Here is a 27,282-nt window from a genome sequence, read left to right as displayed (position 1 = left end):
TGTCCAAAGATGCTCATTGTCAGTGGGCTGTCGCTATTGCATGCCCCCTCTGCGGGTATCAGGGGCACCCCTGCCTGTGGAGCGCAGGTTCCTCCCAGATCTACGTTGGGGGCTGCCCTGGACGGAACTTGCAACGGATGATGTGTCTGCCTGCTCACGTCCATGCATGTCCCTAAGGGTTTGCGAGAGCTCAGTGAGCACACGGCGCACTGCGGCAAGTTCGGCACATACGTCCTTGGCCGTCGCATGCAGTTCCCCCCTGAGGCTCTCGGTGCTACTCTCCATTTGGACTCTCAGGCTCTCGGTGCTACTCTCCATTTGGACTCTCAGGCTCTCGGTGCTACTCTCCATTTGGACTCTCAGGCTCTCGGTGCTACTCTCGATTTGTGCCCTAAGTGTCTCAGTTGATGTTTCTATGTCTGCCTTAGTGCCCCCACATTCATCAGCATGGTCCTTGAGGAGCGTGGCCAGTTGCTGCTGTTGTTCGATCAACTGGTCGAGGGACTGTTGCCTCTGCTGGGCCATGGCCATTTGCGGGGGTGTCACAGAGGGGCTGTTGTCCTCATGTTGGCTTGCCACAGGGCTTGTGGGGGATGGCCAGTCGTCGTCTTGTGGGTGCCCCTGCGTGGTATCCTCATGTTGTACGGGATGGGACAGACAGGGGGATTGGGACAGGTCATGGATGGATCTGACTTCGGCATCCCCGTTTTCTGTGTCCGAGCATGCTGCCATCAATGGGGTGTCACCTATGGTGCTGCTGCCACCAGAGGCAGTGCCTTCTGTGGCATCCATTGGGGGGACCTGTGGTGGTGGTGTTGTGGGCATGCTGGCTGCTGGGGTGCCTGTTGATGTTCCCTCCTCTGTGCTGCCACCTGATTTGTGCTGCTGCCGTGTCTTGATGCGTGCAGCTGAGGTGGAGGGTCTCTGGCCGTTGGTCTTGGCCCTCTTTGCAGGTGTGCTGGTAGGGGTGTCCTGTAGCTCGTCGTTTGGATCGGACCCTGTGGTGGAGTAAAGGAGGGCGAGGGTTATTGATGGGTCTGTGGGAATTGGAATGGCATTGTATCACATGCATTGGGGTGGTACCTGAGGGTGATTTGGGTCGGGGCCTTGGAGGTGCTTTGATTTGTGTGTGGAGTGAGGGTGCAGTTGTTTGGCAGCCTGCAGTTAGGGTGTGCCTGCTGCACGTGTAGTGCGTGTATTTGGGGTTTTTAATTATTTATGTATTTATTGTGGGTTTTAACGTGCGCTATCAGGCCGATGTGTGTGGGCGTTCTCCTGGACATGTGTTTCTGTTGCACTATGTGGACGCATGGTACTTCACATGGATGGACTGTGTGGATTTGGCATTGTTTTATCTGGCCCACCTACCTGAATCTTCGGATGTCTGCACTCCTTTCTCCATCCCTCCGACTCCCTCTATGCTCTCCATTCCGATGGTGGAGGCACAGATTTCTTCCCAGGGGGTCAACTTGATGGGTGATTCAGGACCTCCCCCGGTGGCTGTGGCAATGTTGCGGTTGGCAGAGAGTATGCTGCGGACGCGTATCCGCAGGTCGTCCCATCGCTTGCGGCATTGCTGTGGGGTGCGGGGTGCGGTCCCCACCGCACTTACCCGCTGTGCCACCAGAGCCCATATGGCCTTCTTGTTTGCAAGTGCCGTCCTGGTCATTTGCGTGCAGAAGACGACGGCAGCATTCTCCTGGAGGGTCTCTGTTAGCACGGTGAGTTCCTCACGGGAGAAGTGGACCTGCCGCTTGCGGTCGCACGCTTTCTTCGCTACTTTTCCCATTTTTCTTGGTTTCGCTAGGGTGGTTGACGGGTTGGGGTGTGTTTCAGGGTAGTGATTTTAGTGGTTGTGTGGTTTTAGTGTATTTATAGGTGTACGCCGGGATGTTTCCCGTTCCGGCCCCATGTTTTAACTTCCGTTTCCGTATATTTCCGGCCACCGTACTTTCCGGTAGGCGCACACTGCGGTGACCGCTAAGTGGGGTGGCGGTATTGCACCTAGGGCGCCGTACGGCGGCGGTGTGGGCCGTTTTGGGGTCATTTCCGCCATCGCGGACTTTGCACTTCCGCCATGCCGTGGTGCTCGTGCCCGATGGGTCGGAATGGGCCGCACTTTGCTCCTTCGTGCAATGGCGGAAACGCTATTTACGCTGTGGCGCTCCGGTCAGTCGCTTTCCGCCAGGGTCGTAATGAGGGCCGCTGTCATTTAGAGCTTTGAGGATTAGTCTTCTGTTGTAGTTTTTAAGGGTAGATCATTACTTTTTATCTGTCTTTATAAGATTGTGAAGAACACTACAATGGAAACATTTTTGTCAAATGTATTTTTTGGAATGTTTTACTGTGGCTACATTAACATTGCTAGGTATATTGTTAGGTTCAAAGGTAGGTCTGCTTTTGTTTGTATATCTTTTTTTACTTTTAGTTTTTTCAAGCGAGGCCTTACTGTTTTAGTGGTGTCTGGTTGTGTTGAGTGATGCTACAAGCTGTTTCTTTTAAATGTTTTCTATACATTGTTTTACAGGTGGATAATGAATGGCTTGATTTTATTCTTATCTGCGCTATGTGTTCATTGTTTTCTACAAAGCTGGTTTTTAGTAGGCATTATGTTTTGTCTGTTGGGAAAAAACTGGGTTTGAAAGTTGTGGAATGCACATGCATGTATTATGGATGGGTGTTTAGGTCTGATTGTAGAGATGAATAGAGTGCTGTTTGATTGTGTAGTGGAATGATATGTGTGGCTGGGATGATTGTTAGAGTTAGAGTCTGTACAGGTGTGATGGGCTGGGGTTCATGATTAAGGGAGTGGTGGTGTGATTGAATAAATAGGGACATAATGTATTTTTGAGGAAAACAGTGGTTGTTATAATGGTGTGATTTAGTGCATAGGTATGAGGGTTGTGTGGGTGTAATGGAAAATGGGCGAGGACGTGTGTGTATGTGTGGTAATGTGTGATAGTGATTTGGAATTCAATGAGTGTGAAACTTGTTGGGTTGGAATTAGGACCTTGGGTCTCATTATGAGTCTGGTGGTTACCCACCGTTACAACCGGCATGTTGCCGCTGGATTTGAAACGCTTTTCCAGCACCTGACTTCCTGGTGCCACCGGGACATTACAAGTTCCGGCGAATCAGGAAATCAGGCACCGGAAAATGTTAGTCCCCATGGGAGTAGACACAGGGAAACTCTGCAGGCCGGTGCCGTTATGCCGGGTATGTCAGACCTGCCAGGAACACTGGCTCCTGCCCACAGAGTTGTAGTGTGGTGGTCTGAAAAGTGGATTGGTATGGTGCGACCGGCACCCTTATTTCCAGACAGCCCGAGTTGTAATGAGGCCTATGTGGGTAGGGGTATGGAATAGTAAGGAAGTAAAATTGTGATATAGAAGTTGGTGATGGGAGATGGATATGTTGTTAGTCAGTAAGGAATTAGTTGTGTATTGAATAAACAGCAATGTGTACATGAGAATAGAAAGAGTGTGAATGTTGCAATTTACAGGGTAATTCATAGAAATTCGCACAAAAGTGGCGCACGCGGCTGGCGCACAGCGTGCCTGTGCAAATGTCTGCGCCAGCCGCGTGCGCTAAAATTGATTTCCGCGCACAGCGTATTCATGGATTTTCGCATCCAAAACCAGCCGTGACGCAGCGTGGCGCAGCGACCCTGCAGCAGCGCCAGTTACGCCCCCAAGAACGCCCTCGCGCAAGGAAAAGCCTTCAAAATCCCCAAATAATTGCAAAGGGCTGCGCCAACCCTGGACCAGTTCACAGGGCTGGCAAACAGCAAAAGCCACGCGGGGAACGTGTATTTCAGTGGTTTGCGGGAAGTTCCACACGCGATTGTCCTGTGTATGTGTGCATCAGGGGTGCGTGGGAAGTAACACACGCAAAAGCAGCAGGGTACGTGTATTCCAGGGGTGCGCGGGAAGTATCACATGCAAAAGCAGCAGGGTACGTGTATTTCAGGGGTGCGCGGGAAGTATCACACGCAAAAGCAGCAGGGTACGTGTATTTCAGGGGTGCGCGGGAAGTATCACACGCAAAAGCAGCAGGGTACATGTATTCCAGGGGTGCGCGGGAAGTATCACATGCAAAAGCAGCAGGGTACGTGTATTTCAGGGGTGCGCGGGAAGTATCACACGCAAAAGCAGCAGGGTATGTGTATTTCAGGGGTGCGCGGGAAGTATCACACGCAAAAGCAGCAGGGTACGTGTATCTCATGGGTGCGCGGGAAGTTCCACACGCGATTGTCCTGTGTATGTGTGCATCAGGGGTGCGTGGGAAGTAACACACACAAAAGCAGCAGGGTACGTGTATTCCAGGGGTGCGCGGGAAGTATCACATGCAAAAGCAGCAGGGTACGTGTATTTCAGGGGTGCGCGGGAAGTATCACACGCAAAAGCAGCAGGGTACGTGTATCTCAGGGGTGCGCGGGAAGTATCACACGCGATTCCATCAGGGTACGTGTATTCCAGGGGTGAGTGGGAAGTATCACACGCAAAAACAGCAGGGTACGTGTATTCCAGGGGTGCACGGGAAGTATCACACGCAAAAGCAGCAGGGTACGTGTATCTCAGGGGTGCACCGGAAGTATCACACGCGACTCCATCAGGGTACGTGTATTACAGGGGTGCGCGGGGAGCACCACACGTGAATTGCACGTGTGGGTCCTCCAAGGTGTTCCCTCTACACCCTCCATGGCCCCTGCAGGTGGCCCACACCACAGGGGCCTACCCTGCATATGTCCTGCAGGCACCCCATCCACCATGGCCATGCCCGCCAGCCAACCCACATGTCACCTTGCACTACTGCCCACCAACGCATGTCCCCCTGGACCCCCAGCCACCAGGGGCAGCCTCCACCAGGCCCCCAACCATGTCTCCCATCACCCCCACCAACCAGCAGTGCAGGGGCAGCCTCCACCAGACCCCGACTCATGTCCAACTCATGTCTCCCTGCACCTCCACCCCCCAGCCACCAGGGGCAGTCTCCACCAGGCCCCCACTCATGTCCCCTATCACCCCCACCCCCCAGCCACCAGGGGCAGCCTCCACCAGGCCCCCACTCATGTCTACCACCACCGCCACACCCCAGCAGTGCAGGGGCAGCCTCCACCAGGCCCCCACTCATGTCTCCCATCACCCCCACCCCCCAGCAGTGCAGGGGCAGCCTCCACCAGGCCCCCACCCATGTCTCCCATCACCCCCACCCCCCAGCAGTGCAGGGGCAGCCTCCACCAGGCCCCCACTCATGTCTCCCATCACCCCCACCCCCCAGCAGTGCAGGGGCAGCCTCCACCAGGCCCGCACCCATGTCTACCACCACCGCCACCCCACAGCAGTGCAGGGGCAGCCTCACCTGTTAGGGAGAATTCTCTGTTTAGGCTGAATTTCCTAACCTAGTGAGTCCCCCAGCAGCTTTGCTGGATTTCGGGAGTTTGTTTTTTTCCATCCTGCCAAGAGTGAGACTCTTTTTCTCCCACTCATGGACATGAATGTGTTTAATTCCTTTGAATATCAATGTGTTCGATGGGCTATGGGGTCTTTTACTCCATAGGGTCTCATATGTTTTTCTATGTGTGTTACACCGCACCCTCCGTGCCGTAACACCGGGGCGTCCTAGCGGACCACCACCATAGGCTCCATACCCGGGGACTGACTACTGTCTCCCCGGGCATGTAAAGTCACCATTGGCTTTACTAGACCTAAATTTACTAACAGAACTAGTACAAACCATCCTATTGTGGACGTACTAGTAGGGGTAATTCGATTACTCCTGGATCTGTTATTCGAGGGGGCACTGTCCCGTCCCCCCTCGTCGAGTTTTGGCTGGTGGCAGTGGAAACTACTTGTTATATTCGACCCCGAATTGGGGATTCTTCCCATTGTTAGAGATTGATACTGTTTCTCGTTAATCTCTAACATAGCACCGGTCTACTTATCTTAAATAAGTCTATCGGAGGGTATTTTCTGCCAGAACTCGGTTTTTAAAATGGCGTTTGTGTTCGTCTCTGTGACTCCTAAACCAAAGGTCGAGCCCTTTGTTCCACTTTTGGCCGGCTTCTGTACAGAGACCCTCCAAAGTGGTGCCATTCTGTCTGGGTTACAACAGGGGTGTTGGAGGGGGTTTAGGCACCCTGGACCGAGTTGCCTTGCCAACTCTGGTCGCACTCTGGTGTGATTGGCCCAAGTGGAGAGCCTCCCCGCTCACCACTTAGCATGTGTTGATTGACAGCTAGGCTGAATGAATGGGGGTTTTCTGCATAAAAGCAGGGCTTTTGGGACTGGATCTTCAGAAGTCGCCCCAGGACCTAAGAATCAGACGAGGGTAACGCTGAGCCGACCTGCAACGACGACACCTCTGGTGGAGCCCTGCTGAGCCGACTCACCACTTCCCGATGACAGAGGAGATCTCCCTGCCGGAGAGTCTCTTCCCCTGACTGGTGGGAACAACCAGTCCCTTTTTGCTTTTTCTTCGCCTCAGGACACAGTGGTCGAATTGCCCGTGCAGAGCACCTCGGCAACCGGATAACCACTACCCCTGTACCGCAACCAAAAGGTGGTGCCTTGTGACGGAGCACTCCGCGGCTGGTCTCTTCCCTGGTGGTGCACCGGACTTCACTTTTCTTCGACGACGAGATCATCTCTACTCTTGGCAAAGACCCGACGTGCATCCACCACCAGGAACAACTGCCCCCGCCGGAGCTGTCTCTCCACAATCAAGGTACTGTGTCCACCTGGCTTCCCTTGTTGCCGGATAGAGTGAGGTGTCTTAATCCTCGCCTCTCCATAGGGTCGCCTCCAAGCTTTCTCACGTATTGTTCTGAACTGGTTCAATCTGCCGATAACAATTTGCTACAAAGACTCGAACGCATTTCCACTAGAGACTTTTTGGGACATATCGCCTTGCCTCTCTCCGAGTGGGTCTGGCCTCTGAACTTTATAATCTATTGTGGTTCTTGTCTTCTTGCCTTGCATTTTACCCGTGAAGTATTGAACTGTGTTGATTTCGTAACCTGCCTATTTTTCTCCCCCGTCCTAACTAATATTAGACTGCCATCTAGGTTGAGGCATACACCTCTGTCTGCAAATAAGTGGTGCTGGTATAACCTAGACTTGTCGAAATATTGTTAGGGGGATTGATCGTTCCTTCTTCGTAGAGTAATTGTGATTGAAGTGTTTGCCGTGATAGTGCCATAGTGTTTTCTATAGATGTGCCGTTATAAATAAATACCTTTATATCTTTAAAATGAAGCCTTGTTCCGTGTTTGCTTGTCTTACTGTGAAGAGTTGCCCTATTTTGTATACTCCACATACTGCTTAACTCTTGTTGAGGGAAGTCTGACTGCTCAGCCACAGCTACCAAGTGAATCTGTGTGGTACAGACTGCTACCAAGTGGGTTTACTGCCAAACACCTGTAGTCCTAAATCTTTTGCAGTGGTCCCAGAGGGAACTTCACAGGTTTCCGCCTAACATCCACCAGGCCCCCACTCATGTCCAACTCATGTCTCCCTGCACCTCCACCCCCCAGCCACCAGGGGCAGCCTCCACCAGGCCCCCACTCATGTCTCCCATCACCCCAACCCCCCAGCCACCAGGGGCAGCCTCCACCAGGCCCCCACTCATGTCCCCTATCACCCCCACCCCCAGCCACCAGGGGCAGCCTCCACCAGGCCTCCACCCATGTCTACCACCACCGCCACCCCCCAGCACCAGGTGCAGCCTCCACCAGGCCCCCACTCATGTCTACCACCACCGCCAACCCCCAGCAGTGCAAGGGCAGCCTCCACCAGGCCCCCACCGATGTCTACCACCACCGCCACCCCCCAGCAGTGCAGGGGCAGCCTCCACCAGGCCCCCACTCATGTCTCCCATTACCCCCACCCCCCAGCAGTGCAGGGGCAGCCTCCACCAGGCCCCCACCCATGTCTCCCATCACCCCCACCCCCCAGCAGTGCAGGGGCAGCCTCCACCAGGCCCCCACTTATGTCTCCCATCACCCCCACCCCCCAGCAGTGCAGGGGCAGCCTCCACCAGGCTCCCACCCATGTCTACCACCACCGCCACCCCCCAGCAGTGCAGGGGCAGCCTCCACCAGGCCCCCACTCATGTCCAACTCATGTCTCCCTGCACCTCCACCCCCCAGCCACCAGAGGCAGCCTCCACCAGGCCCCCACTCATGTCTCCCATCACCCCCAACCCCCAGCCACCAGGGGCAGCCTCCACCAGTCCCCCACTCATGTCCCCTATCACCCCCACCCGCCAGCCACCAGGGGCAGCCTCCACCAGGCCCCCACTCATGTCTACCACCACCGCCAACCCCCAGCAGTGCAGGGGCAGCCTCCACCAGGCCCCCACTCATGTCTCCCACCACCCCCACCCCCCAGCAGTGCAGGGGCAGCCTCCACCAGGCCCCCACCCATGTCTCCCATCATCCGCACCCCCCAGCAGTGCAGGGGCAGCCTCCACCAGGCCCCCACTCATGTCTCCCATCACACCCACCCCCCAGCAGTGCAGGGGCAGCCTCCACCAGGCCCCCATCCATGTCTACCACCACCGCCACCCCCCAGCAGTGCAGGGGCAGCCTCCACCAGGCCCCACTCATGTCTCCCATCACCCCCACCCCCTCAGCCACCAGGGGCAGCCTCCACCAGACCCCCACTCATGTCCCCTATCACCCCCACCCCCCAGCAGTGCAGGGGCAGCCTCCACCAGGCCCCCACTCATGTCTCCCATCACCCCCACCCCCCAGCCACCAGGGGCAGCCTCCACCAGGCCCCCACTCATGTCCCCTATCACCCCCACCCCCCAGCCACCAGGGGCAGCCGCCACCAGGCCCCCACCCATGTCTACCACCACCGCCACCCCCCAGTAGTGCAGGGGCAGCCTCCACCAGGCCCCCACTCATGTCTCCCACCACCCCCACCCCCCAGCAGTGCAGGGGCAGCCTCCACCAGGCCCCCACCCATGTCTCCCATCACCCCCACCCCCCAGCAGTGCAGTGGCAGCCTCCACCAGGCCCCCACTCATGTCTCCCATCACACCCACCCCCCAGCAGTGCAGGGGCAGCCTCCACCAGGCCCCCACTCATGTCTCCCATCACCCCCACCCCCCAGCTACCGGGGGCAGCCTCCACCAGGCCCCCACTCATGTCCCCTATCACCCCAACCCCCCAGCCACCAGGGGCAACCTCCACCAGGCCCCCACCCATGTCCAACTCATGTCTCCCTGCACCTCCACCCCCCAGCCACCAGGGGCAGTCTCCACCAGGCCCCCACTCATGTGCCCTATCACCCCCACCCCCCAGCCACCAGGGGCAGCCTCCACCAGGCCCCCACTCATGTCTACCACCACCGCCACACCCCAGCAGTGCAGGGGCAGCCTCCACCAGGCCCCCACTCATGTCTCCCATCACCCCCACCCCCCAGCAGTGCAGGGGCAGCCTCCACCAGGCCCCCACCCATGTCTCCCATCACCCCCACCCCCCAGCAGTGCAGGGGCAGCCTCCACCAGGCCCCCACTCATGTCTCCCATCACCCCCACCCCCCAGCAGTGCAGGGGCAGCCTCCACCAGGCCCGCACCCATGTCTACCACCACCGCCACCCCACAGCAGTGCAGGGGCAGCCTCCACTGTTAGGGAGAATTCTCTGTTTAGGCTGAATTTCCTAACCTAGTGAGTCCCCCAGCAGCTTTGCTGGATTTCGGGAGTTTGTTTTTTTCCATCCTGCCAAGAGTGAGACTCTTTTTCTCCCACTCATGGACATGAATGTGTGTAATTCCTTTGAATATCAATGTGTTCGATGGGCTATGGGGTCTTTTACTCCATAGGGTCTCATATGTTTTTCTATGTGTGTTGCACCGCACCCTCCGTGCCGTAACACCGGGGCGTCCTAGCGGACCACCACCATAGGCTCCATACCCGGGGACTGACTACTGTCTCCCCGGGCATGTAAAGTCACCATTGGCTTTACTAGACCTAAATTTACTAACAGAACTAGTACAAACCATCCTATTGTGGACGTACTAGTAGGGGTAATTCGATTACTCCTGGATCTTTTATTCGAGGGGGCACTGTCCCGTCCCCCCTCGTCGAGTTTTGGCTGGTGGCAGTGGAAACTACTTGTTATATTCGACCCCGAATTGGGGATTCTTCCCATTGTTAGAGATTGATACTGTTTCTCGTTAATCTCTAACATAGCACCGGTCTACTTATCTTAAATAAGTCTATCGGAGGGTATTTTCTGCCAGAACTCGGTTTTTAAAATGGCGTTTGTGTTCGTCTCTGTGACTCCTAAACCAAAGGTCGAGCCCTTTGTTCCACTTTTGGCCGGCTTCTGTACAGAGACCCTCCAAAGTGGTGCCATTCTGTCTGGGTTACAACAGGGGTGTTGGAGGGGGTTTAGGCACCCTGGACCGAGTTGCCTTGCCAACTCTGGTCGCACTCTGGTGTGATTGGCCCAAGTGGAGAGCCTCCCCGCTCACCACTTAGCATGTGTTGATTGACAGCTAGGCTGAATGAATGGGAGTTTTCTGCATAAAAGCAGGGCTTTTGGGACTGGATCTTCAGAAGTCGCCACAGGACCTAAGAATCCGACGAGGGTAACGCTGAGCCGACCTGCAACGACGACACCTCTGGTGGAGCCCTGCTGAGCCGACTCACCACTTCCCGATGACAGAGGAGATCTCCCTGCCGGAGAGTCTCTTCCCCTGACTGGTGGGAACAACCAGTCCCTTTTTGCTTTTTCTTCGCCTCAGGACACAGTGGTCGAATTGCCCGTGCAGAGCACCTCGGCAACCGGATAGCCACTACCCCTGTACCGCAACCAAAAGGTGGTGCCTTGTGACGGAGCACTCCGCGGCTGGTCTCTTCCCTGGTGGTGCACCGGACTTCACTTTTCTTTGACGACGAGATCATCTCTACTCTTGGCAAAGACCCGACGTGCATCCACCACCAGGAACAACTGCCCCCGCCGGAGCTGTCTCTCCACAATCAAGGTACTGTGTCCGCCTGGCTTCCCTTGTTGCCGGATAGAGTGAGGTGTCTTAATCCTCGCCTCTCCATAGGGTCGCCTCCAAGCTTTCTCACGTATTGTTCTGAACTGGTTCAATCTGCCGATAACAATTTGCTACAAAGACTCGAACGCATTTCCACTAGAGACTTTTTGGGACATATCGCCTTGCCTCTCTCCGAGTGGGTCTGGCCTCTGAACTTTATAATCTATTGTGGTTCTTGTCTTCTTGCCTTGCATTTTACCCGTGAAGTATTGAACTGTGTTGATTTCGTAACCTGCCTATTTTTCTCCCCCGTCCTAACTAATATTAGACTGCCATCTAGGTTGAGGCATACACCTCTGTCTGCAAATAAGTGGTGCTGGTATAACCTAGACTTGTCGAAATATTGTTAGGGGGATTGATCGTTCCTTCTTCGTAGAGTAATTGTGATTGAAGTGTTTGCCGTGATAGTGCCATAGTGTTTTCTATAGATGTGCCGTTATAAATAAATACCTTTATATCTTTAAAATGAAGCCTTGTTCCGTGTTTGCTTGTCTTACTGTGAAGAGTTGCCCTATTTTGTATACTCCACATACTGCTTAACTCTTGTTGAGGGAAGTCTGACTGCTCAGCCACAGCTACCAAGTGAATCTGTGTGGTACAGACTGCTACCAAGTGGGTTTACTGCCAAACACCTGTAGTCCTAAATCTTTTGCAGTGGTCCCAGAGGGAACTTCACAGGTTTCCGCCTAACATCCACCAGGCCCCCACTCATGTCCAACTCATGTCTCCCTGCACCTCCACCCCCCAGCCACCAGGGGCAGCCTCCACCAGGCCCCCACTCATGTCTCCCATCACCCCAACCCCCCAGCCACCAGGGGCAGCCTCCACCAGGCCCCCACTCATGTCCCCTATCACCCCCACCCCCAGCCACCAGGGGCAGCCTCCACCAGGCCTCCACCCATGTCTACCACCACCGCCACCCCCCAGCACCAGGTGCAGCCTCCACCAGGCCCCCACTCATGTCTACCACCACCGCCAACCCCCAGCAGTGCAAGGGCAGCCTCCACCAGGCCCCCACCGATGTCTACCACCACCGCCACCCCCCAGCAGTGCAGGGGCAGCCTCCACCAGGCCCCCACTCATGTCTCCCATTACCCCCACCCCCCAGCAGTGCAGGGGCAGCCTCCACCAGGCCCCCACCCATGTCTCCCATCACCCCCACCCCCCAGCAGTGCAGGGGCAGCCTCCACCAGGCCCCCACTTATGTCTCCCATCACCCCCACCCCCCAGCAGTGCAGGGGCAGCCTCCACCAGGCTCCCACCCATGTCTACCACCACCGCCACCCCCCAGCAGTGCAGGGGCAGCCTCCACCAGGCCCCCACTCATGTCCAACTCATGTCTCCCTGCACCTCCACCCCCCAGCCACCAGAGGCAGCCTCCACCAGGCCCCCACTCATGTCTCCCATCACCCCCAACCCCCAGCCACCAGGGGCAGCCTCCACCAGTCCCCCACTCATGTCCCCTATCACCCCCACCCGCCAGCCACCAGGGGCAGCCTCCACCAGGCCCCCACTCATGTCTACCACCACCGCCAACCCCCAGCAGTGCAGGGGCAGCCTCCACCAGGCCCCCACTCATGTCTCCCACCACCCCCACCCCCCAGCAGTGCAGGGGCAGCCTCCACCAGGCCCCCACCCATGTCTCCCATCATCCGCACCCCCCAGCAGTGCAGGGGCAGCCTCCACCAGGCCCCCACTCATGTCTCCCATCACACCCACCCCCCAGCAGTGCAGGGGCAGCCTCCACCAGGCCCCCATCCATGTCTACCACCACCGCCACCCCCCAGCAGTGCAGGGGCAGCCTCCACCAGGCCCCACTCATGTCTCCCATCACCCCCACCCCCTCAGCCACCAGGGGCAGCCTCCACCAGACCCCCACTCATGTCCCCTATCACCCCCACCCCCCAGCAGTGCAGGGGCAGCCTCCACCAGGCCCCCACTCATGTCTCCCATCACCCCCACCCCCCAGCCACCAGGGGCAGCCTCCACCAGGCCCCCACTCATGTCCCCTATCACCCCCACCCCCCAGCCACCAGGGGCAGCCGCCACCAGGCCCCCACCCATGTCTACCACCACCGCCACCCCCCAGTAGTGCAGGGGCAGCCTCCACCAGGCCCCCACTCATGTCTCCCACCACCCCCACCCCCCAGCAGTGCAGGGGCAGCCTCCACCAGGCCCCCACCCATGTCTCCCATCACCCCCACCCCCCAGCAGTGCAGTGGCAGCCTCCACCAGGCCCCCACTCATGTCTCCCATCACACCCACCCCCCAGCAGTGCAGGGGCAGCCTCCACCAGGCCCCCACTCATGTCTCCCATCACCCCCACCCCCCAGCTACCGGGGGCAGCCTCCACCAGGCCCCCACTCATGTCCCCTATCACCCCAAACCCCCAGCCACCAGGGGCAACCTCCACCAGGCCCCCACCCATGTCCAACTCATGTCTCCCTGCACCTCCACCCCCCAGCCACCAGGGGCAGTCTCCACCAGGCCCCCACTCATGTGCCCTATCACCCCCACCCCCCAGCCACCAGGGGCAGCCTCCACCAGGCCCCCACTCATGTCTACCACCACCGCCACACCCCAGCAGTGCAGGGGCAGCCTCCACCAGGCCCCCACTCATGTCTCCCATCACCCCCACCCCCCAGCAGTGCAGGGGCAGCCTCCACCAGGCCCCCACCCATGTCTCCCATCACCCCCACCCCCCAGCAGTGCAGGGGCAGCCTCCACCAGGCCCCCACTCATGTCTCCCATCACCCCCACCCCCCAGCAGTGCAGGGGCAGCCTCCACCAGGCCCGCACCCATGTCTACCACCACCGCCACCCCACAGCAGTGCAGGGGCAGCCTCCACTGTTAGGGAGAATTCTCTGTTTAGGCTGAATTTCCTAACCTAGTGAGTCCCCCAGCAGCTTTGCTGGATTTCGGGAGTTTGTTTTTTTCCATCCTGCCAAGAGTGAGACTCTTTTTCTCCCACTCATGGACATGAATGTGTGTAATTCCTTTGAATATCAATGTGTTCGATGGGCTATGGGGTCTTTTACTCCATAGGGTCTCATATGTTTTTCTATGTGTGTTACACCGCACCCTCCGTGCCGTAACACCGGGGCGTCCTAGCGGACCACCACCATAGGCTCCATACCCGGGGACTGACTACTGTCTCCCCGGGCATGTAAAGTCACCATTGGCTTTACTAGACCTAAATTTACTAACAGAACTAGTACAAACCATCCTATTGTGGACGTACTAGTAGGGGTAATTCGATTACTCCTGGATCTTTTATTCGAGGGGGCACTGTCCCGTCCCCCCTCGTCGAGTTTTGGCTGGTGGCAGTGGAAACTACTTGTTATATTCGACCCCGAATTGGGGATTCTTCCCATTGTTAGAGATTGATACTGTTTCTCGTTAATCTCTAACATAGCACCGGTCTACTTATCTTAAATAAGTCTATCGGAGGGTATTTTCTGCCAGAACTCGGTTTTTAAAATGGCGTTTGTGTTCGTCTCTGTGACTCCTAAACCAAAGGTCGAGCCCTTTGTTCCACTTTTGGCCGGCTTCTGTACAGAGACCCTCCAAAGTGGTGCCATTCTGTCTGGGTTACAACAGGGGTGTTGGAGGGGGTTTAGGCACCCTGGACCGAGTTGCCTTGCCAACTCTGGTCGCACTCTGGTGTGATTGGCCCAAGTGGAGAGCCTCCCCGCTCACCACTTAGCATGTGTTGATTGACAGCTAGGCTGAATGAATGGGAGTTTTCTGCATAAAAGCAGGGCTTTTGGGACTGGATCTTCAGAAGTCGCCACAGGACCTAAGAATCCGACGAGGGTAACGCTGAGCCGACCTGCAACGACGACACCTCTGGTGGAGCCCTGCTGAGCCGACTCACCACTTCCCGATGACAGAGGAGATCTCCCTGCCGGAGAGTCTCTTCCCCTGACTGGTGGGAACAACCAGTCCCTTTTTGCTTTTTCTTCGCCTCAGGACACAGTGGTCGAATTGCCCGTGCAGAGCACCTCGGCAACCGGATAGCCACTACCCCTGTACCGCAACCAAAAGGTGGTGCCTTGTGACGGAGCACTCCGCGGCTGGTCTCTTCCCTGGTGGTGCACCGGACTTCACTTTTCTTTGACGACGAGATCATCTCTACTCTTGGCAAAGACCCGACGTGCATCCACCACCAGGAACAACTGCCCCCGCCGGAGCTGTCTCTCCACAATCAAGGTACTGTGTCCGCCTGGCTTCCCTTGTTGCCGGATAGAGTGAGGTGTCTTAATCCTCGCCTCTCCATAGGGTCGCCTCCAAGCTTTCTCACGTATTGTTCTGAACTGGTTCAATCTGCCGATAACAATTTGCTACAAAGACTCGAACGCATTTCCACTAGAGACTTTTTGGGACATATCGCCTTGCCTCTCTCCGAGTGGGTCTGGCCTCTGAACTTTATAATCTATTGTGGTTCTTGTCTTCTTGCCTTGCATTTTACCCGTGAAGTATTGAACTGTGTTGATTTCGTAACCTGCCTATTTTTCTCCCCCGTCCTAACTAATATTAGACTGCCATCTAGGTTGAGGCATACACCTCTGTCTGCAAATAAGTGGTGCTGGTATAACCTAGACTTGTCGAAATATTGTTAGGGGGATTGATCGTTCCTTCTTCGTAGAGTAATTGTGATTGAAGTGTTTGCCGTGATAGTGCCATAGTGTTTTCTATAGATGTGCCGTTATAAATAAATACCTTTATATCTTTAAAATGAAGCCTTGTTCCGTGTTTGCTTGTCTTACTGTGAAGAGTTGCCCTATTTTGTATACTCCACATACTGCTTAACTCTTGTTGAGGGAAGTCTGACTGCTCAGCCACAGCTACCAAGTGAATCTGTGTGGTACAGACTGCTACCAAGTGGGTTTACTGCCAAACACCTGTAGTCCTAAATCTTTTGCAGTGGTCCCAGAGGGAACTTCACAGGTTTCCGCCTAACATCCACCAGGCCCCCACTCATGTCCAACTCATGTCTCCCTGCACCTCCACCCCCCAGCCACCAGGGGCAGCCTCCACCAGGCCCCCACTCATGTCTCCCATCACCCCAACCCCCCAGCCACCAGGGGCAGCCTCCACCAGGCCCCCACTCATGTCCCCTATCACCCCCACCCCCCAGCCACCAGGGGCAGCCTCCACCAGGCCTCCACCCATGTCTACCACCACCGCCACCCCCCAGCACCAGGTGCAGCCTCCACCAGGCCCCCACTCATGTCTACCACCACCGCCAACCCCCAGCAGTGCAGGGGCAGCCTCCACCAGGCCCCCACCCATGTCTACCACCACCGCCACCCCCCAGCAGTGCAGGGGCAGCCTCCACCAGGCCCCTACTCATGTCTCCCATTACCCCCACCCCCCAGCAGTGCAGGGGCAGCCTCCACCAGGCCCCCACCCATGTCTCCCATCACCCCCACCCCCCAGCAGTGCAGGGGCAGCCTCCACCAGGCCCCCACTTATGTCTCCCATCACCCCCACCCCCCAGCAGTGCAGGGGCAGCCTCCACCAGGCTCCCACCCATGTCTACCACCACCGCCACCCCCCAGCAGTGCAGGGGCAGCCTCCACCAGGCCCCCACTCATGTCCAACTCATGTCTCCCTGCACCTCCACCCCCAAGCCACCAGAGGCAGCCTCCACCAGGCCCCCACTCATGTCTCCCATCACCCCCACCCCCCAGCCACCAGGGGCAGCCTCCACCAGTCCCCCACTCATGTCCCCTATCACCCCCACCCCCCAGCCACCAGGGGCAGCCTCCACCAGGCCCCCACCCATGTCTACCACCACCGCCAACCACCAGCAGTGCAGGGGCAGCCTCCACCAGGCCCCCACTCATGTCTCCCACCACCCCCACCCCCCAGCAGTGCAGGGGCAGCCTCCACCAGGCCCCCACCCATGTCTCCCATCATCCGCACCCCCCAGCAGTGCAGGGGCAGCCTCCACCAGGCCCCCACTCATGTCTCCCATCACACCCACCCCCCAGCAGTGCAGGGGCAGCCTCCACCAGGCCCCCATCCATGTCTACCACCACCGCCACCCCCCAGCAGGGCAGGGGCAGCCTCCACCAGGCCCCACTCATGTCTCCCATCACCCCCACCCCCTCAGCCACCAGGGGCAGCCTCCACCAGACCCCCACTCATGTCCCCTATCACCCCCACCCCCCAGCAGTGCAGGGGCAGCCTCCACCAGGCCCCCACTCATGTCTCCCATCACCCCCACCCCCCAGCCACCAGGGGCAGCCTGCACCAGGCCCCCACTCATGTCCCCTATCACCCCCACCCCCCAGCCACCAGGGGCAGCCGCCACCAGGCCCCCACCCATGTCTACCACCACCGCCACCCCCCAGTAGTGCAGGGGCAGCCTCCACCAGGCCCCCACTCATGTCTCCCACCACCCCCACCCCCCAGCAGTGCAGGGGCAGCCTCCACCAGGCCCCCACCCATGTCTCCCATCACCCCCACCCCCCAGCAGTGCAGGGGCAGCCTCCACCAGGCCCCCACTCATGTCTCCCATCACACCCACCCCCCAGCAGTGCAGGGGCAGCCTCCACCAGGCCCCCACTCATGTCTCCCATCACCCCCACCCCCCAGCTACCGGGGGCAGCCTCCACCAGGCCCCCACTCATGTCCCCTATCACCCCAACCCCCCAGCCACCAGGGGCAACCTCCACCAGGCCCCCACCCATGTCCAACTCATGTCTCCCTGCACCTCCACCCCCCAGCCACCAGGGGCAGTCTCCACCAGGCCCCCACTCATGTGCCCTATCACCCCCACCCCCCAGCCACCAGGGGCAGCCTCCACCAGGCCCCCACTCATGTCTACCACCACCGCCACACCCCAGCAGTGCAGGGGCAGCCTCCACCAGGCCCCCACTCATGTCTCCCATCACCCCCACCCCCCAGCAGTGCAGGGGCAGCCTCCACCAGGCCCCCACCCATGTCTCCCATCACCCCCACCCCCCAGCAGTGCAGGGGCAGCCTCCACCAGGCCCCCACTCATGTCTCCCATCACCCCCACCACCCAGCAGTGCAGGGGCAGCCTCCACCAGGCCCGCACCCATGTCTACCACCACCGCCACCCCACAGCAGTGCAGGGGCAGCCTCCACTGTTAGGGAGAATTCTCTGTTTAGGCTGAATTTCCTAACCTAGTGAGTCCCCCAGCAGCTTTGCTGGATTTCGGGAGTTTGTTTTTTTCCATCCTGCCAAGAGTGAGACTCTTTTTCTCCCACTCATGGACATGAATGTGTGTAATTCCTTTGAATATCAATGTGTTCGATGGGCTATGGGGTCTTTTACTCCATAGGGTCTCATATGTTTTTCTATGTGTGTTACACCGCACCCTCCGTGCCGTAACACCGGGGCGTCCTAGCGGACCACCACCATAGGCTCCATACCCGGGGACTGACTACTGTCTCCCCGGGCATGTAAAGTCACCATTGGCTTTACTAGACCTAAATTTACTAACAGAACTAGTACAAACCATCCTATTGTGGACGTACTAGTAGGGGTAATTTGATTACTCCTGGATCTGTTATTCGAGGGGGCACTGTCCCGTCCCCCCTCGTCGAGTTTTGGCTGGTGGCAGTGGAAACTACTTGTTATATTCGACCCCGAATTGGGGATTCTTCCCATTGTTAGAGATTGATACTGTTTCTCGTTAATCTCTAACATAGCACCGGTCTACTTATCTTAAATAAGTCTATCGGAGGGTATTTTCTGCCAGAACTCGGTTTTTAAAATGGCGTTTGTGTTCGTCTCTGTGACTCCTAAACCAAAGGTCGAGCCCTTTGTTCCACTTTTGGCCGGCTTCTGTACAGAGACCCTCCAAAGTGGTGCCATTCTGTCTGGGTTACAACAGGGGTGTTGGAGGGGGTTTAGGCACCCTGGACCGAGTTGCCTTGCCAACTCTGGTCGCACTCTGGTGTGATTGGCCCAAGTGGAGAGCCTCCCCGCTCACCACTTAGCATGTGTTGATTGACAGCTAGGCTGAATGAATGGGAGTTTTCTGCATAAAAGCAGGGCTTTTGGGACTGGATCTTCAGAAGTCGCCACAGGACCTAAGAATCCGACGAGGGTAACGCTGAGCCGACCTGCAACGACGACACCTCTGGTGGAGCCCTGCTGAGCCGACTCACCACTTCCCGATGACAGAGGAGATCTCCCTGCCGGAGAGTCTCTTCCCCTGACTGGTGGGAACAACCAGTCCCTTTTTGCTTTTTCTTCGCCTCAGGACACAGTGGTCGAATTGCCCGTGCAGAGCACCTCGGCAACCGGATAGCCACTACCCCTGTACCGCAACCAAAAGGTGGTGCCTTGTGACGGAGCACTCCGCGGCTGGTCTCTTCCCTGGTGGTGCACCGGACTTCACTTTTCTTCGACGACGAGATCATCTCTACTCTTGGCAAAGACCCGACGTGCATCCACCACCAGGAACAACTGCCCCCGCCGGAGCTGTCTCTCCACAATCAAGGTACTGTGTCCGCCTGGCTTCCCTTGTTGCCGGATAGAGTGAGGTGTCTTAATCCTCGCCTCTCCATAGGGTCGCCTCCAAGCTTTCTCACGTATTGTTCTGAACTGGTTCAATCTGCCGATAACAATTTGCTACAAAGACTCGAACGCATTTCCACTAGAGACTTTTTGGGACATATCGCCTTGCCTCTCTCCGAGTGGGTCTGGCCTCTGAACTTTATAATCTATTGTGGTTCTTGTCTTCTTGCCTTGCATTTTACCCGTGAAGTATTGAACTGTGTTGATTTCGTAACCTGCCTATTTTTCTCCCCCGTCCTAACTAATATTAGACTGCCATCTAGGTTGAGGCATACACCTCTGTCTGCAAATAAGTGGTGCTGGTATAACCTAGACTTGTCGAAATATTGTTAGGGGGATTGATCGTTCCTTCTTCGTAGAGTAATTGTGATTGAAGTGTTTGCCGTGATAGTGCCATAGTGTTTTCTATAGATGTGCCGTTATAAATAAATACCTTTATATCTTTAAAATGAAGCCTTGTTCCGTGTTTGCTTGTCTTACTGTGAAGAGTTGCCCTATTTTGTATACTCCACATACTGCTTAACTCTTGTTGAGGGAAGTCTGACTGCTCAGCCACAGCTACCAAGTGAATCTGTGTGGTACAAACTGCTACCAAGTGGGTTTACTTCCAAACACCTGTAGTCCTAAATCTTTTGCAGTGGTCCCAGAGGGAACTTCACAGGTTTCCGCCTAACATCCACCAGGCCCCCACTCATGTCCAACTCATGTCTCCCTGCACCTCCACCCCCCAGCCACCAGGGGCAGCCTCCACCAGGCCCCCACTCATGTCTCCCATCACCCCAACCCCCCAGCCACCAGGGGCAGCCTCCACCAGGCCCCCACTCATGTCCCCTATCACCCCCACCCCCCAGCCACCAGGGGCAGCCTCCACCAGGCCTCCACCCATGTCTACCACCACCGCCACCCCCCAGCACCAGGTGCAGCCTCCACCAGGCCCCCACTCATGTCTACCACCACCGCCAACCCCCAGCAGTGCAGGGGCAGCCTCCACCAGGCCCCCACCCATGTCTACCACCACCGCCACCCCCCAGCAGTGCAGGGGCAGCCTCCACCAGGCCCCTACTCATGTCTCCCATTACCCCCACCCCCCAGCAGTGCAGGGGCAGCCTCCACCAGGCCCCCACCCATGTCTCCCATCACCCCCACCCCCCAGCAGTGCAGGGGCAGCCTCCACCAGGCCCCCACTTATGTCTCCAATCACCCCCACCCCCCAGCAGTGCAGGGGCAGCCTCCACCAGGCTCCCACCCATGTCTACCACCACCGCCACCCCCCAGCAGTGCAGGGGCAGCCTCCACCAGGCCCCCACTCATGTCCAACTCATGTCTCCCTGCACCTCCACCCCCCAGCCACCAGAGGCAGCCTCCACCAGGCCCCCACTCATGTCTCCCATCACCCCCACCCCCCAGCCACCAGGGGCAGCCTCCACCAGTCCCCCACTCATGTCCCCTATCACCCCCACCCCCCAGCCACCAGGGGCAGCCTCCACCAGGCCCCCACCCATGTCTACCACCACCGCCAACCCCCAGCAGTGCAGGGGCAGCCTCCACCAGGCCCCCACTCATGTCTCCCACCACCCCCACCCCCCAGCAGTGCAGGGGCAGCCTCCACCAGGCCCCCACCCATGTCTCCCATCATCCGCATCCCCCAGCAGTGCAGGGGCAGCCTCCACCAGGCCCCCACTCATGTCTCCCATCACACCCACCCCCCAGCAGTGCAGGGGCAGCCTCCACCAGGCCCCCATCCATGTCTACCACCACCGCCACCCCCCAGCAGTGCAGGGGCATCCTCCACCAGGCCCCACTCATGTCTCCCATCACCCCCACCACCCCAGCCACCAGGGGCAGCCTCCACCAGACCCCCACTCATGTCCCCTATCACCCCCACCCCCCAGCAGTGCAGGGGCAGCCTCCACCAGGCCCCCACTCATGTCTCCCATCACCCCCACCCCCCAGCCACCAGGGGCAGCCTCCACCAGGCCCCCACTCATGTCCCCTATCACCCCCACCCCCCAGCCACCAGGGGCTGCCGCCACCAGGCCCCCACCCATGTCTACCACCACTGCCACCCCCCAGTAGTGCAGGGGCAGCCTCCACCAGGCCCCCACTCATGTCTCCCACCACCCCCACCCCCCAGCAGTGCAGGGGCAGCCTCCACCAGGCCCCCACCCATGTCTCCCATCACCCCCACCCCCCAGCAGTGCAGGGGCAGCCTCCACCAGGCCCCCACTCATGTCTCCCATCACACCCACCCCCCAGCAGTGCAGGGGCAGCCTCCACCAGGCCCCCACTCATGTCTCCCATCACCCCCACCCCCCAGCTACCGGGGGCAGCCTCCACCAGGCCCCCACTCATGTCCCCTATCACCCCAACCCCCCAGCCACCAGGGGCAACCTCCACCAGGCCCCCACCCATGTCTACCACCACCACCACCCCCCAGCAGTGCAGGGGCAGCCTCCACCATGCCCCCACCCATGTCTCCCATCACCCCCACCCCCCAGCAGTGCAGGGGCAGCCTCCACCAGGCCCCCACTCATGTCTCCCATCACACCCACCCCCCAGCAGTGCAGGGGCAGCCTCCACCAGGCCCCCACTCATGTCTACCACCACCGCCACCCCCCAGCAGTGCAGGGGCAGCCTCCACCAGGCCCCCACTCATGTCCAACTCATGTCTCCCTGCACCTCCACCCCCCAGCAACCAGGGGCAGCCTCCACCAGGCCCCCATTCATGTCTCCCATCACCCCCACCCCCCAGCCACCAGGGGCAGGCTCCACCAGGCCCCCACTCATGTCTCCTATCACCCCCACCCCCCAGCCACCAGGGGCAGCCTCCACCAGGCCTCCACTCATGTCCCCTATCACCCCCACCCCCCAGCCACCAGGGGCAGCCGCCACCAGGCCCCCACCCATGTCTACCACCACCGCCACCCCCCAGTAGTGCAGGGGCAGCCTCCACCAGGCCCCCACTCATGTCTCCCACCACCCCACCCCCCAGCAGTGCAGGGGCAGCCTCCACCAGGTCCCCACCCATGTCTCCCATCACCCCCACCCCCCAGCAGTGCAGGGGCAGCCTCCACCAGGCCCCCACTCATGTCTCCCATCACACCCACCCCCCAGCAGTGCAGGGGCAGCCTCCACCAGGCCCCCACTCATGTCTCCCATCACCCCCACCCCCCAGCTACCGGGGGCAGCCTCCACCAGGCCCCCACTCATGTCCCCTATCACCCCAACCCCCCAGCCACCAGGGGCAGCCTCCACCAGGCCCCCACCCATGTCTACCACCACCACCACCCCCCAGCAGTGCAGGGGCAGCCTCCACCATGCCCCCACCCATGTCTCCCATCACCCCCACCCCCCAGCAGTGCAGGGGCAGCCTCCACCAGGCCCCCACTCATGTCTCCCATCACACCCACCCCCCAGCAGTGCAGGGGCAGCCTCCACCAGGCCCCCACCCATGTCTACCACCACCGCCACCCCCCAGCAGTGCAGGGGCAGCCTCCACCAGGCCCCCACTCATGTCCAACTCATGTCTCCCTGCACCTCCACCCCCCAGCCACCAGGGGCGCCTCCACCAGGCCCCCATTCATGTCTCCCATCACCCCCACCCCCCAGCCACCAGGGGCAGGCTCCACCAGGCCCCCACTCATATCCCCTATCACCCCCACCCCCCAGCCACCAGGGGCAGCCTCCACCAGGCCCCCACCCATGTCTACCACCACCGCCACCCCCCAGCAGTGCAGGGGCAGGCTCCACCAGGCCCCCACTCATGTCTCCCATCACCCCCACCCCCCAGCCACCAGGGGCAGCCTCCACCAGGCCCCCACTCATGTCCCCTATTACCCCCACCCCCCAGCAGTGCAGGGGCAGCCTCCACCAGACCCCCACTCATGTCCAACTCATGTCTCCCTGCACCCCCACCCCCCAGCCACCAGGGGCAGCCTCAACCAGGCCCCCACTCATGTCCAACTCATGTCTCCCTGCACCTCCACCCCCCAGCCACCAGGGGCAGCCTCCACCAGGCCCCCACCCATGTCTCCCATCACCCCCACCCCCCAGCAGTGCAGGGGCAGCCTCCACCAGTCCCCCACTCACGTCTCCCAGCCAACATGTCCCCACAATGTAGATCCCTGGCCCTTATGGTCAGCCTCCAAATGGCAAACACCCACCCGAGTATTGCATCCACCCACTTAGAAATTGCAAAAACATGACAGAAGCCCAATTGCAAGTTTTGAAATGAACACATGTCCCTCACATACACCCAATGGGTGTCAGTGAATGTCAAAACCCATATCATGATATGCATGAAACCAATGAGATGATATTACACATTGAACTTTGAAGAAAAAATATGTATTAAAAGCAACATAAATTGAATCAAAAATAAACAAACAATAATAGAAATTTAACACAAAAAAACAGCAGGCCCGTGAAATAATGCTAAACTACAAATCATAATGCAAAGGAAAGGTGTCCAAAGTCACAAATTAAAATCGAAAACCATTGCTCAATGGCGAAATCATAATAAAAATTGAAAAGCCAAAAGTCAACTATGTACAGATAACTATCCAGGGTCCATGATCCCAACCGAAGAAAGGAAACCTATCTAATAACACTACCTAAAAAAAATAACTATATACAAAAATGTGGCCCATTGTCCAAAAGGTCCAAAAATAAAGCCAAACCAAAGGAAACCTAACACTAACTATATAACTATTTACAAGGGCAGCGGGCTAGTCCGACGGCTCACTTCGGGATGTTCCGGCCCAGGGCATCATCGAACTCCTGCTCAATGTCTCAGAGGCGCTCCTCCTCCATGGCCCCGAGGGTCCGCAGGGCCATCCACATGTTCCCCCCAAACTCCCTGCGGATTGCCTCGAGGCACTCGGCACGCCTCAGGGCCCTATGCATGGAGTTCTCCGCCCTGACCATTGTGAGCCGTGCCTCTTCCGCCCGCTGCCGCTCCGCATCTATGGCGTGGCCCAACCGCTGCCACACGGAAGACACTTCCCGTCCTGGGTCCTCCTGCCCTCCGGCCGATGCCTGCCCCTCCGATGTGGAAGGCCCCGAGCCATCATGGCTCCCACCAGTTGCTGCTGCTGCTGCTGCGCCTCTGCCCGTGCACTGCCTCCTGCTGCCTGCATATCCTCCATTGGCTGGGGTGCAGTCGTTGATGTGGCCACCCCTGCTGGACGTCCGACTCCCGACTGTGGCAGGGATGCCTCCTCCACCAGCCTGGCCGCACCATCAGAGGCAGCTCCACAGGGCACCCAGATGACTGATGTGTGGGAAGATGGCACGGAGGACGACTGGCGCATAGGGTGTTCAGTTTAGGAGGGGGTCTGAGCAAGCCCCATCAAACGGAGGAATCCGGCCTGGGTGACCTGTCCCAGTAGGCCGACGTGGTCAACGAGCCATTCGAGTTGACGTGCAGTCTCCTCATGAAAAGACTGCAGGTCACCTCGCATGGCCCGTTGACGCAACGCCACACCAGACAGGACAGGCTCAACCCGGACCCGGATAGCCACGTCCGCAGGCAGAGGAATGCCAGTTTTCGTGAGCTCAACCCCTGCCTGAAAACGGGTCTGGACGTAGGCATCCCTGCTGGTGCAAGATGATGCAGTGACAGGATCAGGGACAGGATTGCACACAGGCACCTCCGCGGCGACCTGTGCTGCCTCCTGTCCCTGGTCCTGCACTGCACCACTAGCACCAGTGGAATCCCCACCTCCAGACCCCATCTCTGTTGCTTGCACGGCCTCCTCCTCCACCAAACCCCCCACCAACCTGGATGACTCCATGCCATCTTCCCCTGTTGCGCCCTGTGGGGTCCCAGCTGCCCCTTCTGCTGCCGAGAAGTCCAACTCCGACCTCCGCCTCTTGGACCTCCCGCCGGCAGCTGCGGCCTGGGACGTGGCACCGGACTCCTCACTCCCCGACGAGATCACAACCTGGGAGGGGAGCCGGGCCTTGCGTCTCCGGCTGGTGGTGCGATCCCCGCCGCTGTGCTCCACAGCACCTTCTCCGCCCTCTTCATCAGTTGACGCTGCAGACAGGGAGAAATTAAACACAGGCATCAGGGCACTGTACAATGGACACATACACACATGACAGTTGCACATGAGTGGCATTGGCAAACCTCAGACATGGCATCACAATCGGCAACACACATGTCATTTCAACTTGCACACATGAGCCATACCACAGCCACATCCCAACTGCCAGCACCATCCATACACATACAACAGCATGAGCAGGCAAAGGTGAGCCAGACATCACATGCAACACAGGGAGTGCACTACATATACACGCACACCACCACACTTGCATGCTTGTGTACACCTCAGCCAACTGTCGCAGTGTTCCGATGGGCATCCATGTCACATCTGCCAATCAGGCTTCCACATCCCGCTGTCACATGCATCCATGTTGCATCACTGTTGCACCCTTGTCAAATACACACACATGCACATGTACACAGTGCTGATACATGCAGCTGAAAACAACATACATGCGTGACATCACGAACATGCCCACTTACATACACATTCATCCAAACATGTGTGCCCACACAACTGCATTTGGCATGCAAGCCTACACACACAAGCACCATCCATGTCTCACACATGACAGCCCTCGCATGTGTTAGCCTCACAGCCCTGTACACCCCCACCCATACTCGGGCCCATACAAACAGAAGTGCAACCGGCACACTACTGGCACATCACCACACGCACAGCTTACAATCATGATGCATGTACACTTACTGCTCGACTCCAGACGGGTCTGCCTCTCAAGGACCTGGACGTGGAGCGCTGGGAATATGCGTTCCAGGACCCTAATCTGATCTTCGACAAGTGGCCCCGGCGCCTCTTAGCATCCGCTGCCTTCAAGAGGCGCCGGGCCTTGTTCAGGGTCCTGGACCTGAAGTCCTCCCAGCGCTTCTTGACATGTTGGAAGTCGCGGACTGCCACCCCCTCCGCGTTGATGGCAGTCACGATGTCCGTCCAGATCCGAGTCCGTCCTTCCTTGTCGGCGCGCACACTTCCGTAGAGGGCATCATACTGCCCCAGGACTTGCTCCACCAGGACACCAACTTCCCTGGCACTGAAGCTGGTGCCCCTCTGCCTCTCTGGCCGGGGGTTGTCAGTGGTGCCAGATGTTGCAGTGCCCTACATGACAACCCCAGAGGCAGGAGTGGGTGGGCAACTGGGTCCTGGGGCTGGGCTGTGGAGCGATGGAATCCCAGTCGGGAGTCTTCGGTTCCAGCAGGGGTGGTCACAGCAACAGCACCCCTGGCTGATGTGCAGGCAGCAAATGGCAGGGCGCGTAGGCAGCAGGCAGTCAGGCAGCAGCAGATGGCAGGTGGGAGCGTGCTCGGGGCTCTGGGGGGCAGTAATTCAGCCTTCTGGGCAGGAGCGTGGTCTTCCGTGTGCTTACGCGTGACCAGCTTGATACATAGTGATTTGGCACGTGAAAATCCTGCACGTCTGCGTGTGAATCGAGGAAAGGCCCTTAGCGCGTATGCACGTCAGCACGCATATGCGATTTCATTGGACCAAAGGCCCTTAGCGCGTAAGCGCGTCTGTGACGTGACGCGCATGGGTGTTTCCCTCATTACACGTGAAGACAGAGCACTCGTGGATTTCCACCAATCGCGTGTGG

This window comes from Ambystoma mexicanum, chromosome 5p, assembly GCF_040938575.1.
Source record: "Ambystoma mexicanum isolate Mex_15411 chromosome 5p, UKY_AmexF1_1, whole genome shotgun sequence".
NCBI classification, from domain to species: Eukaryota; Metazoa; Chordata; class Amphibia; order Caudata; family Ambystomatidae; genus Ambystoma; species Ambystoma mexicanum.
Note: the sequence above shows the minus strand (reverse complement) of the source record.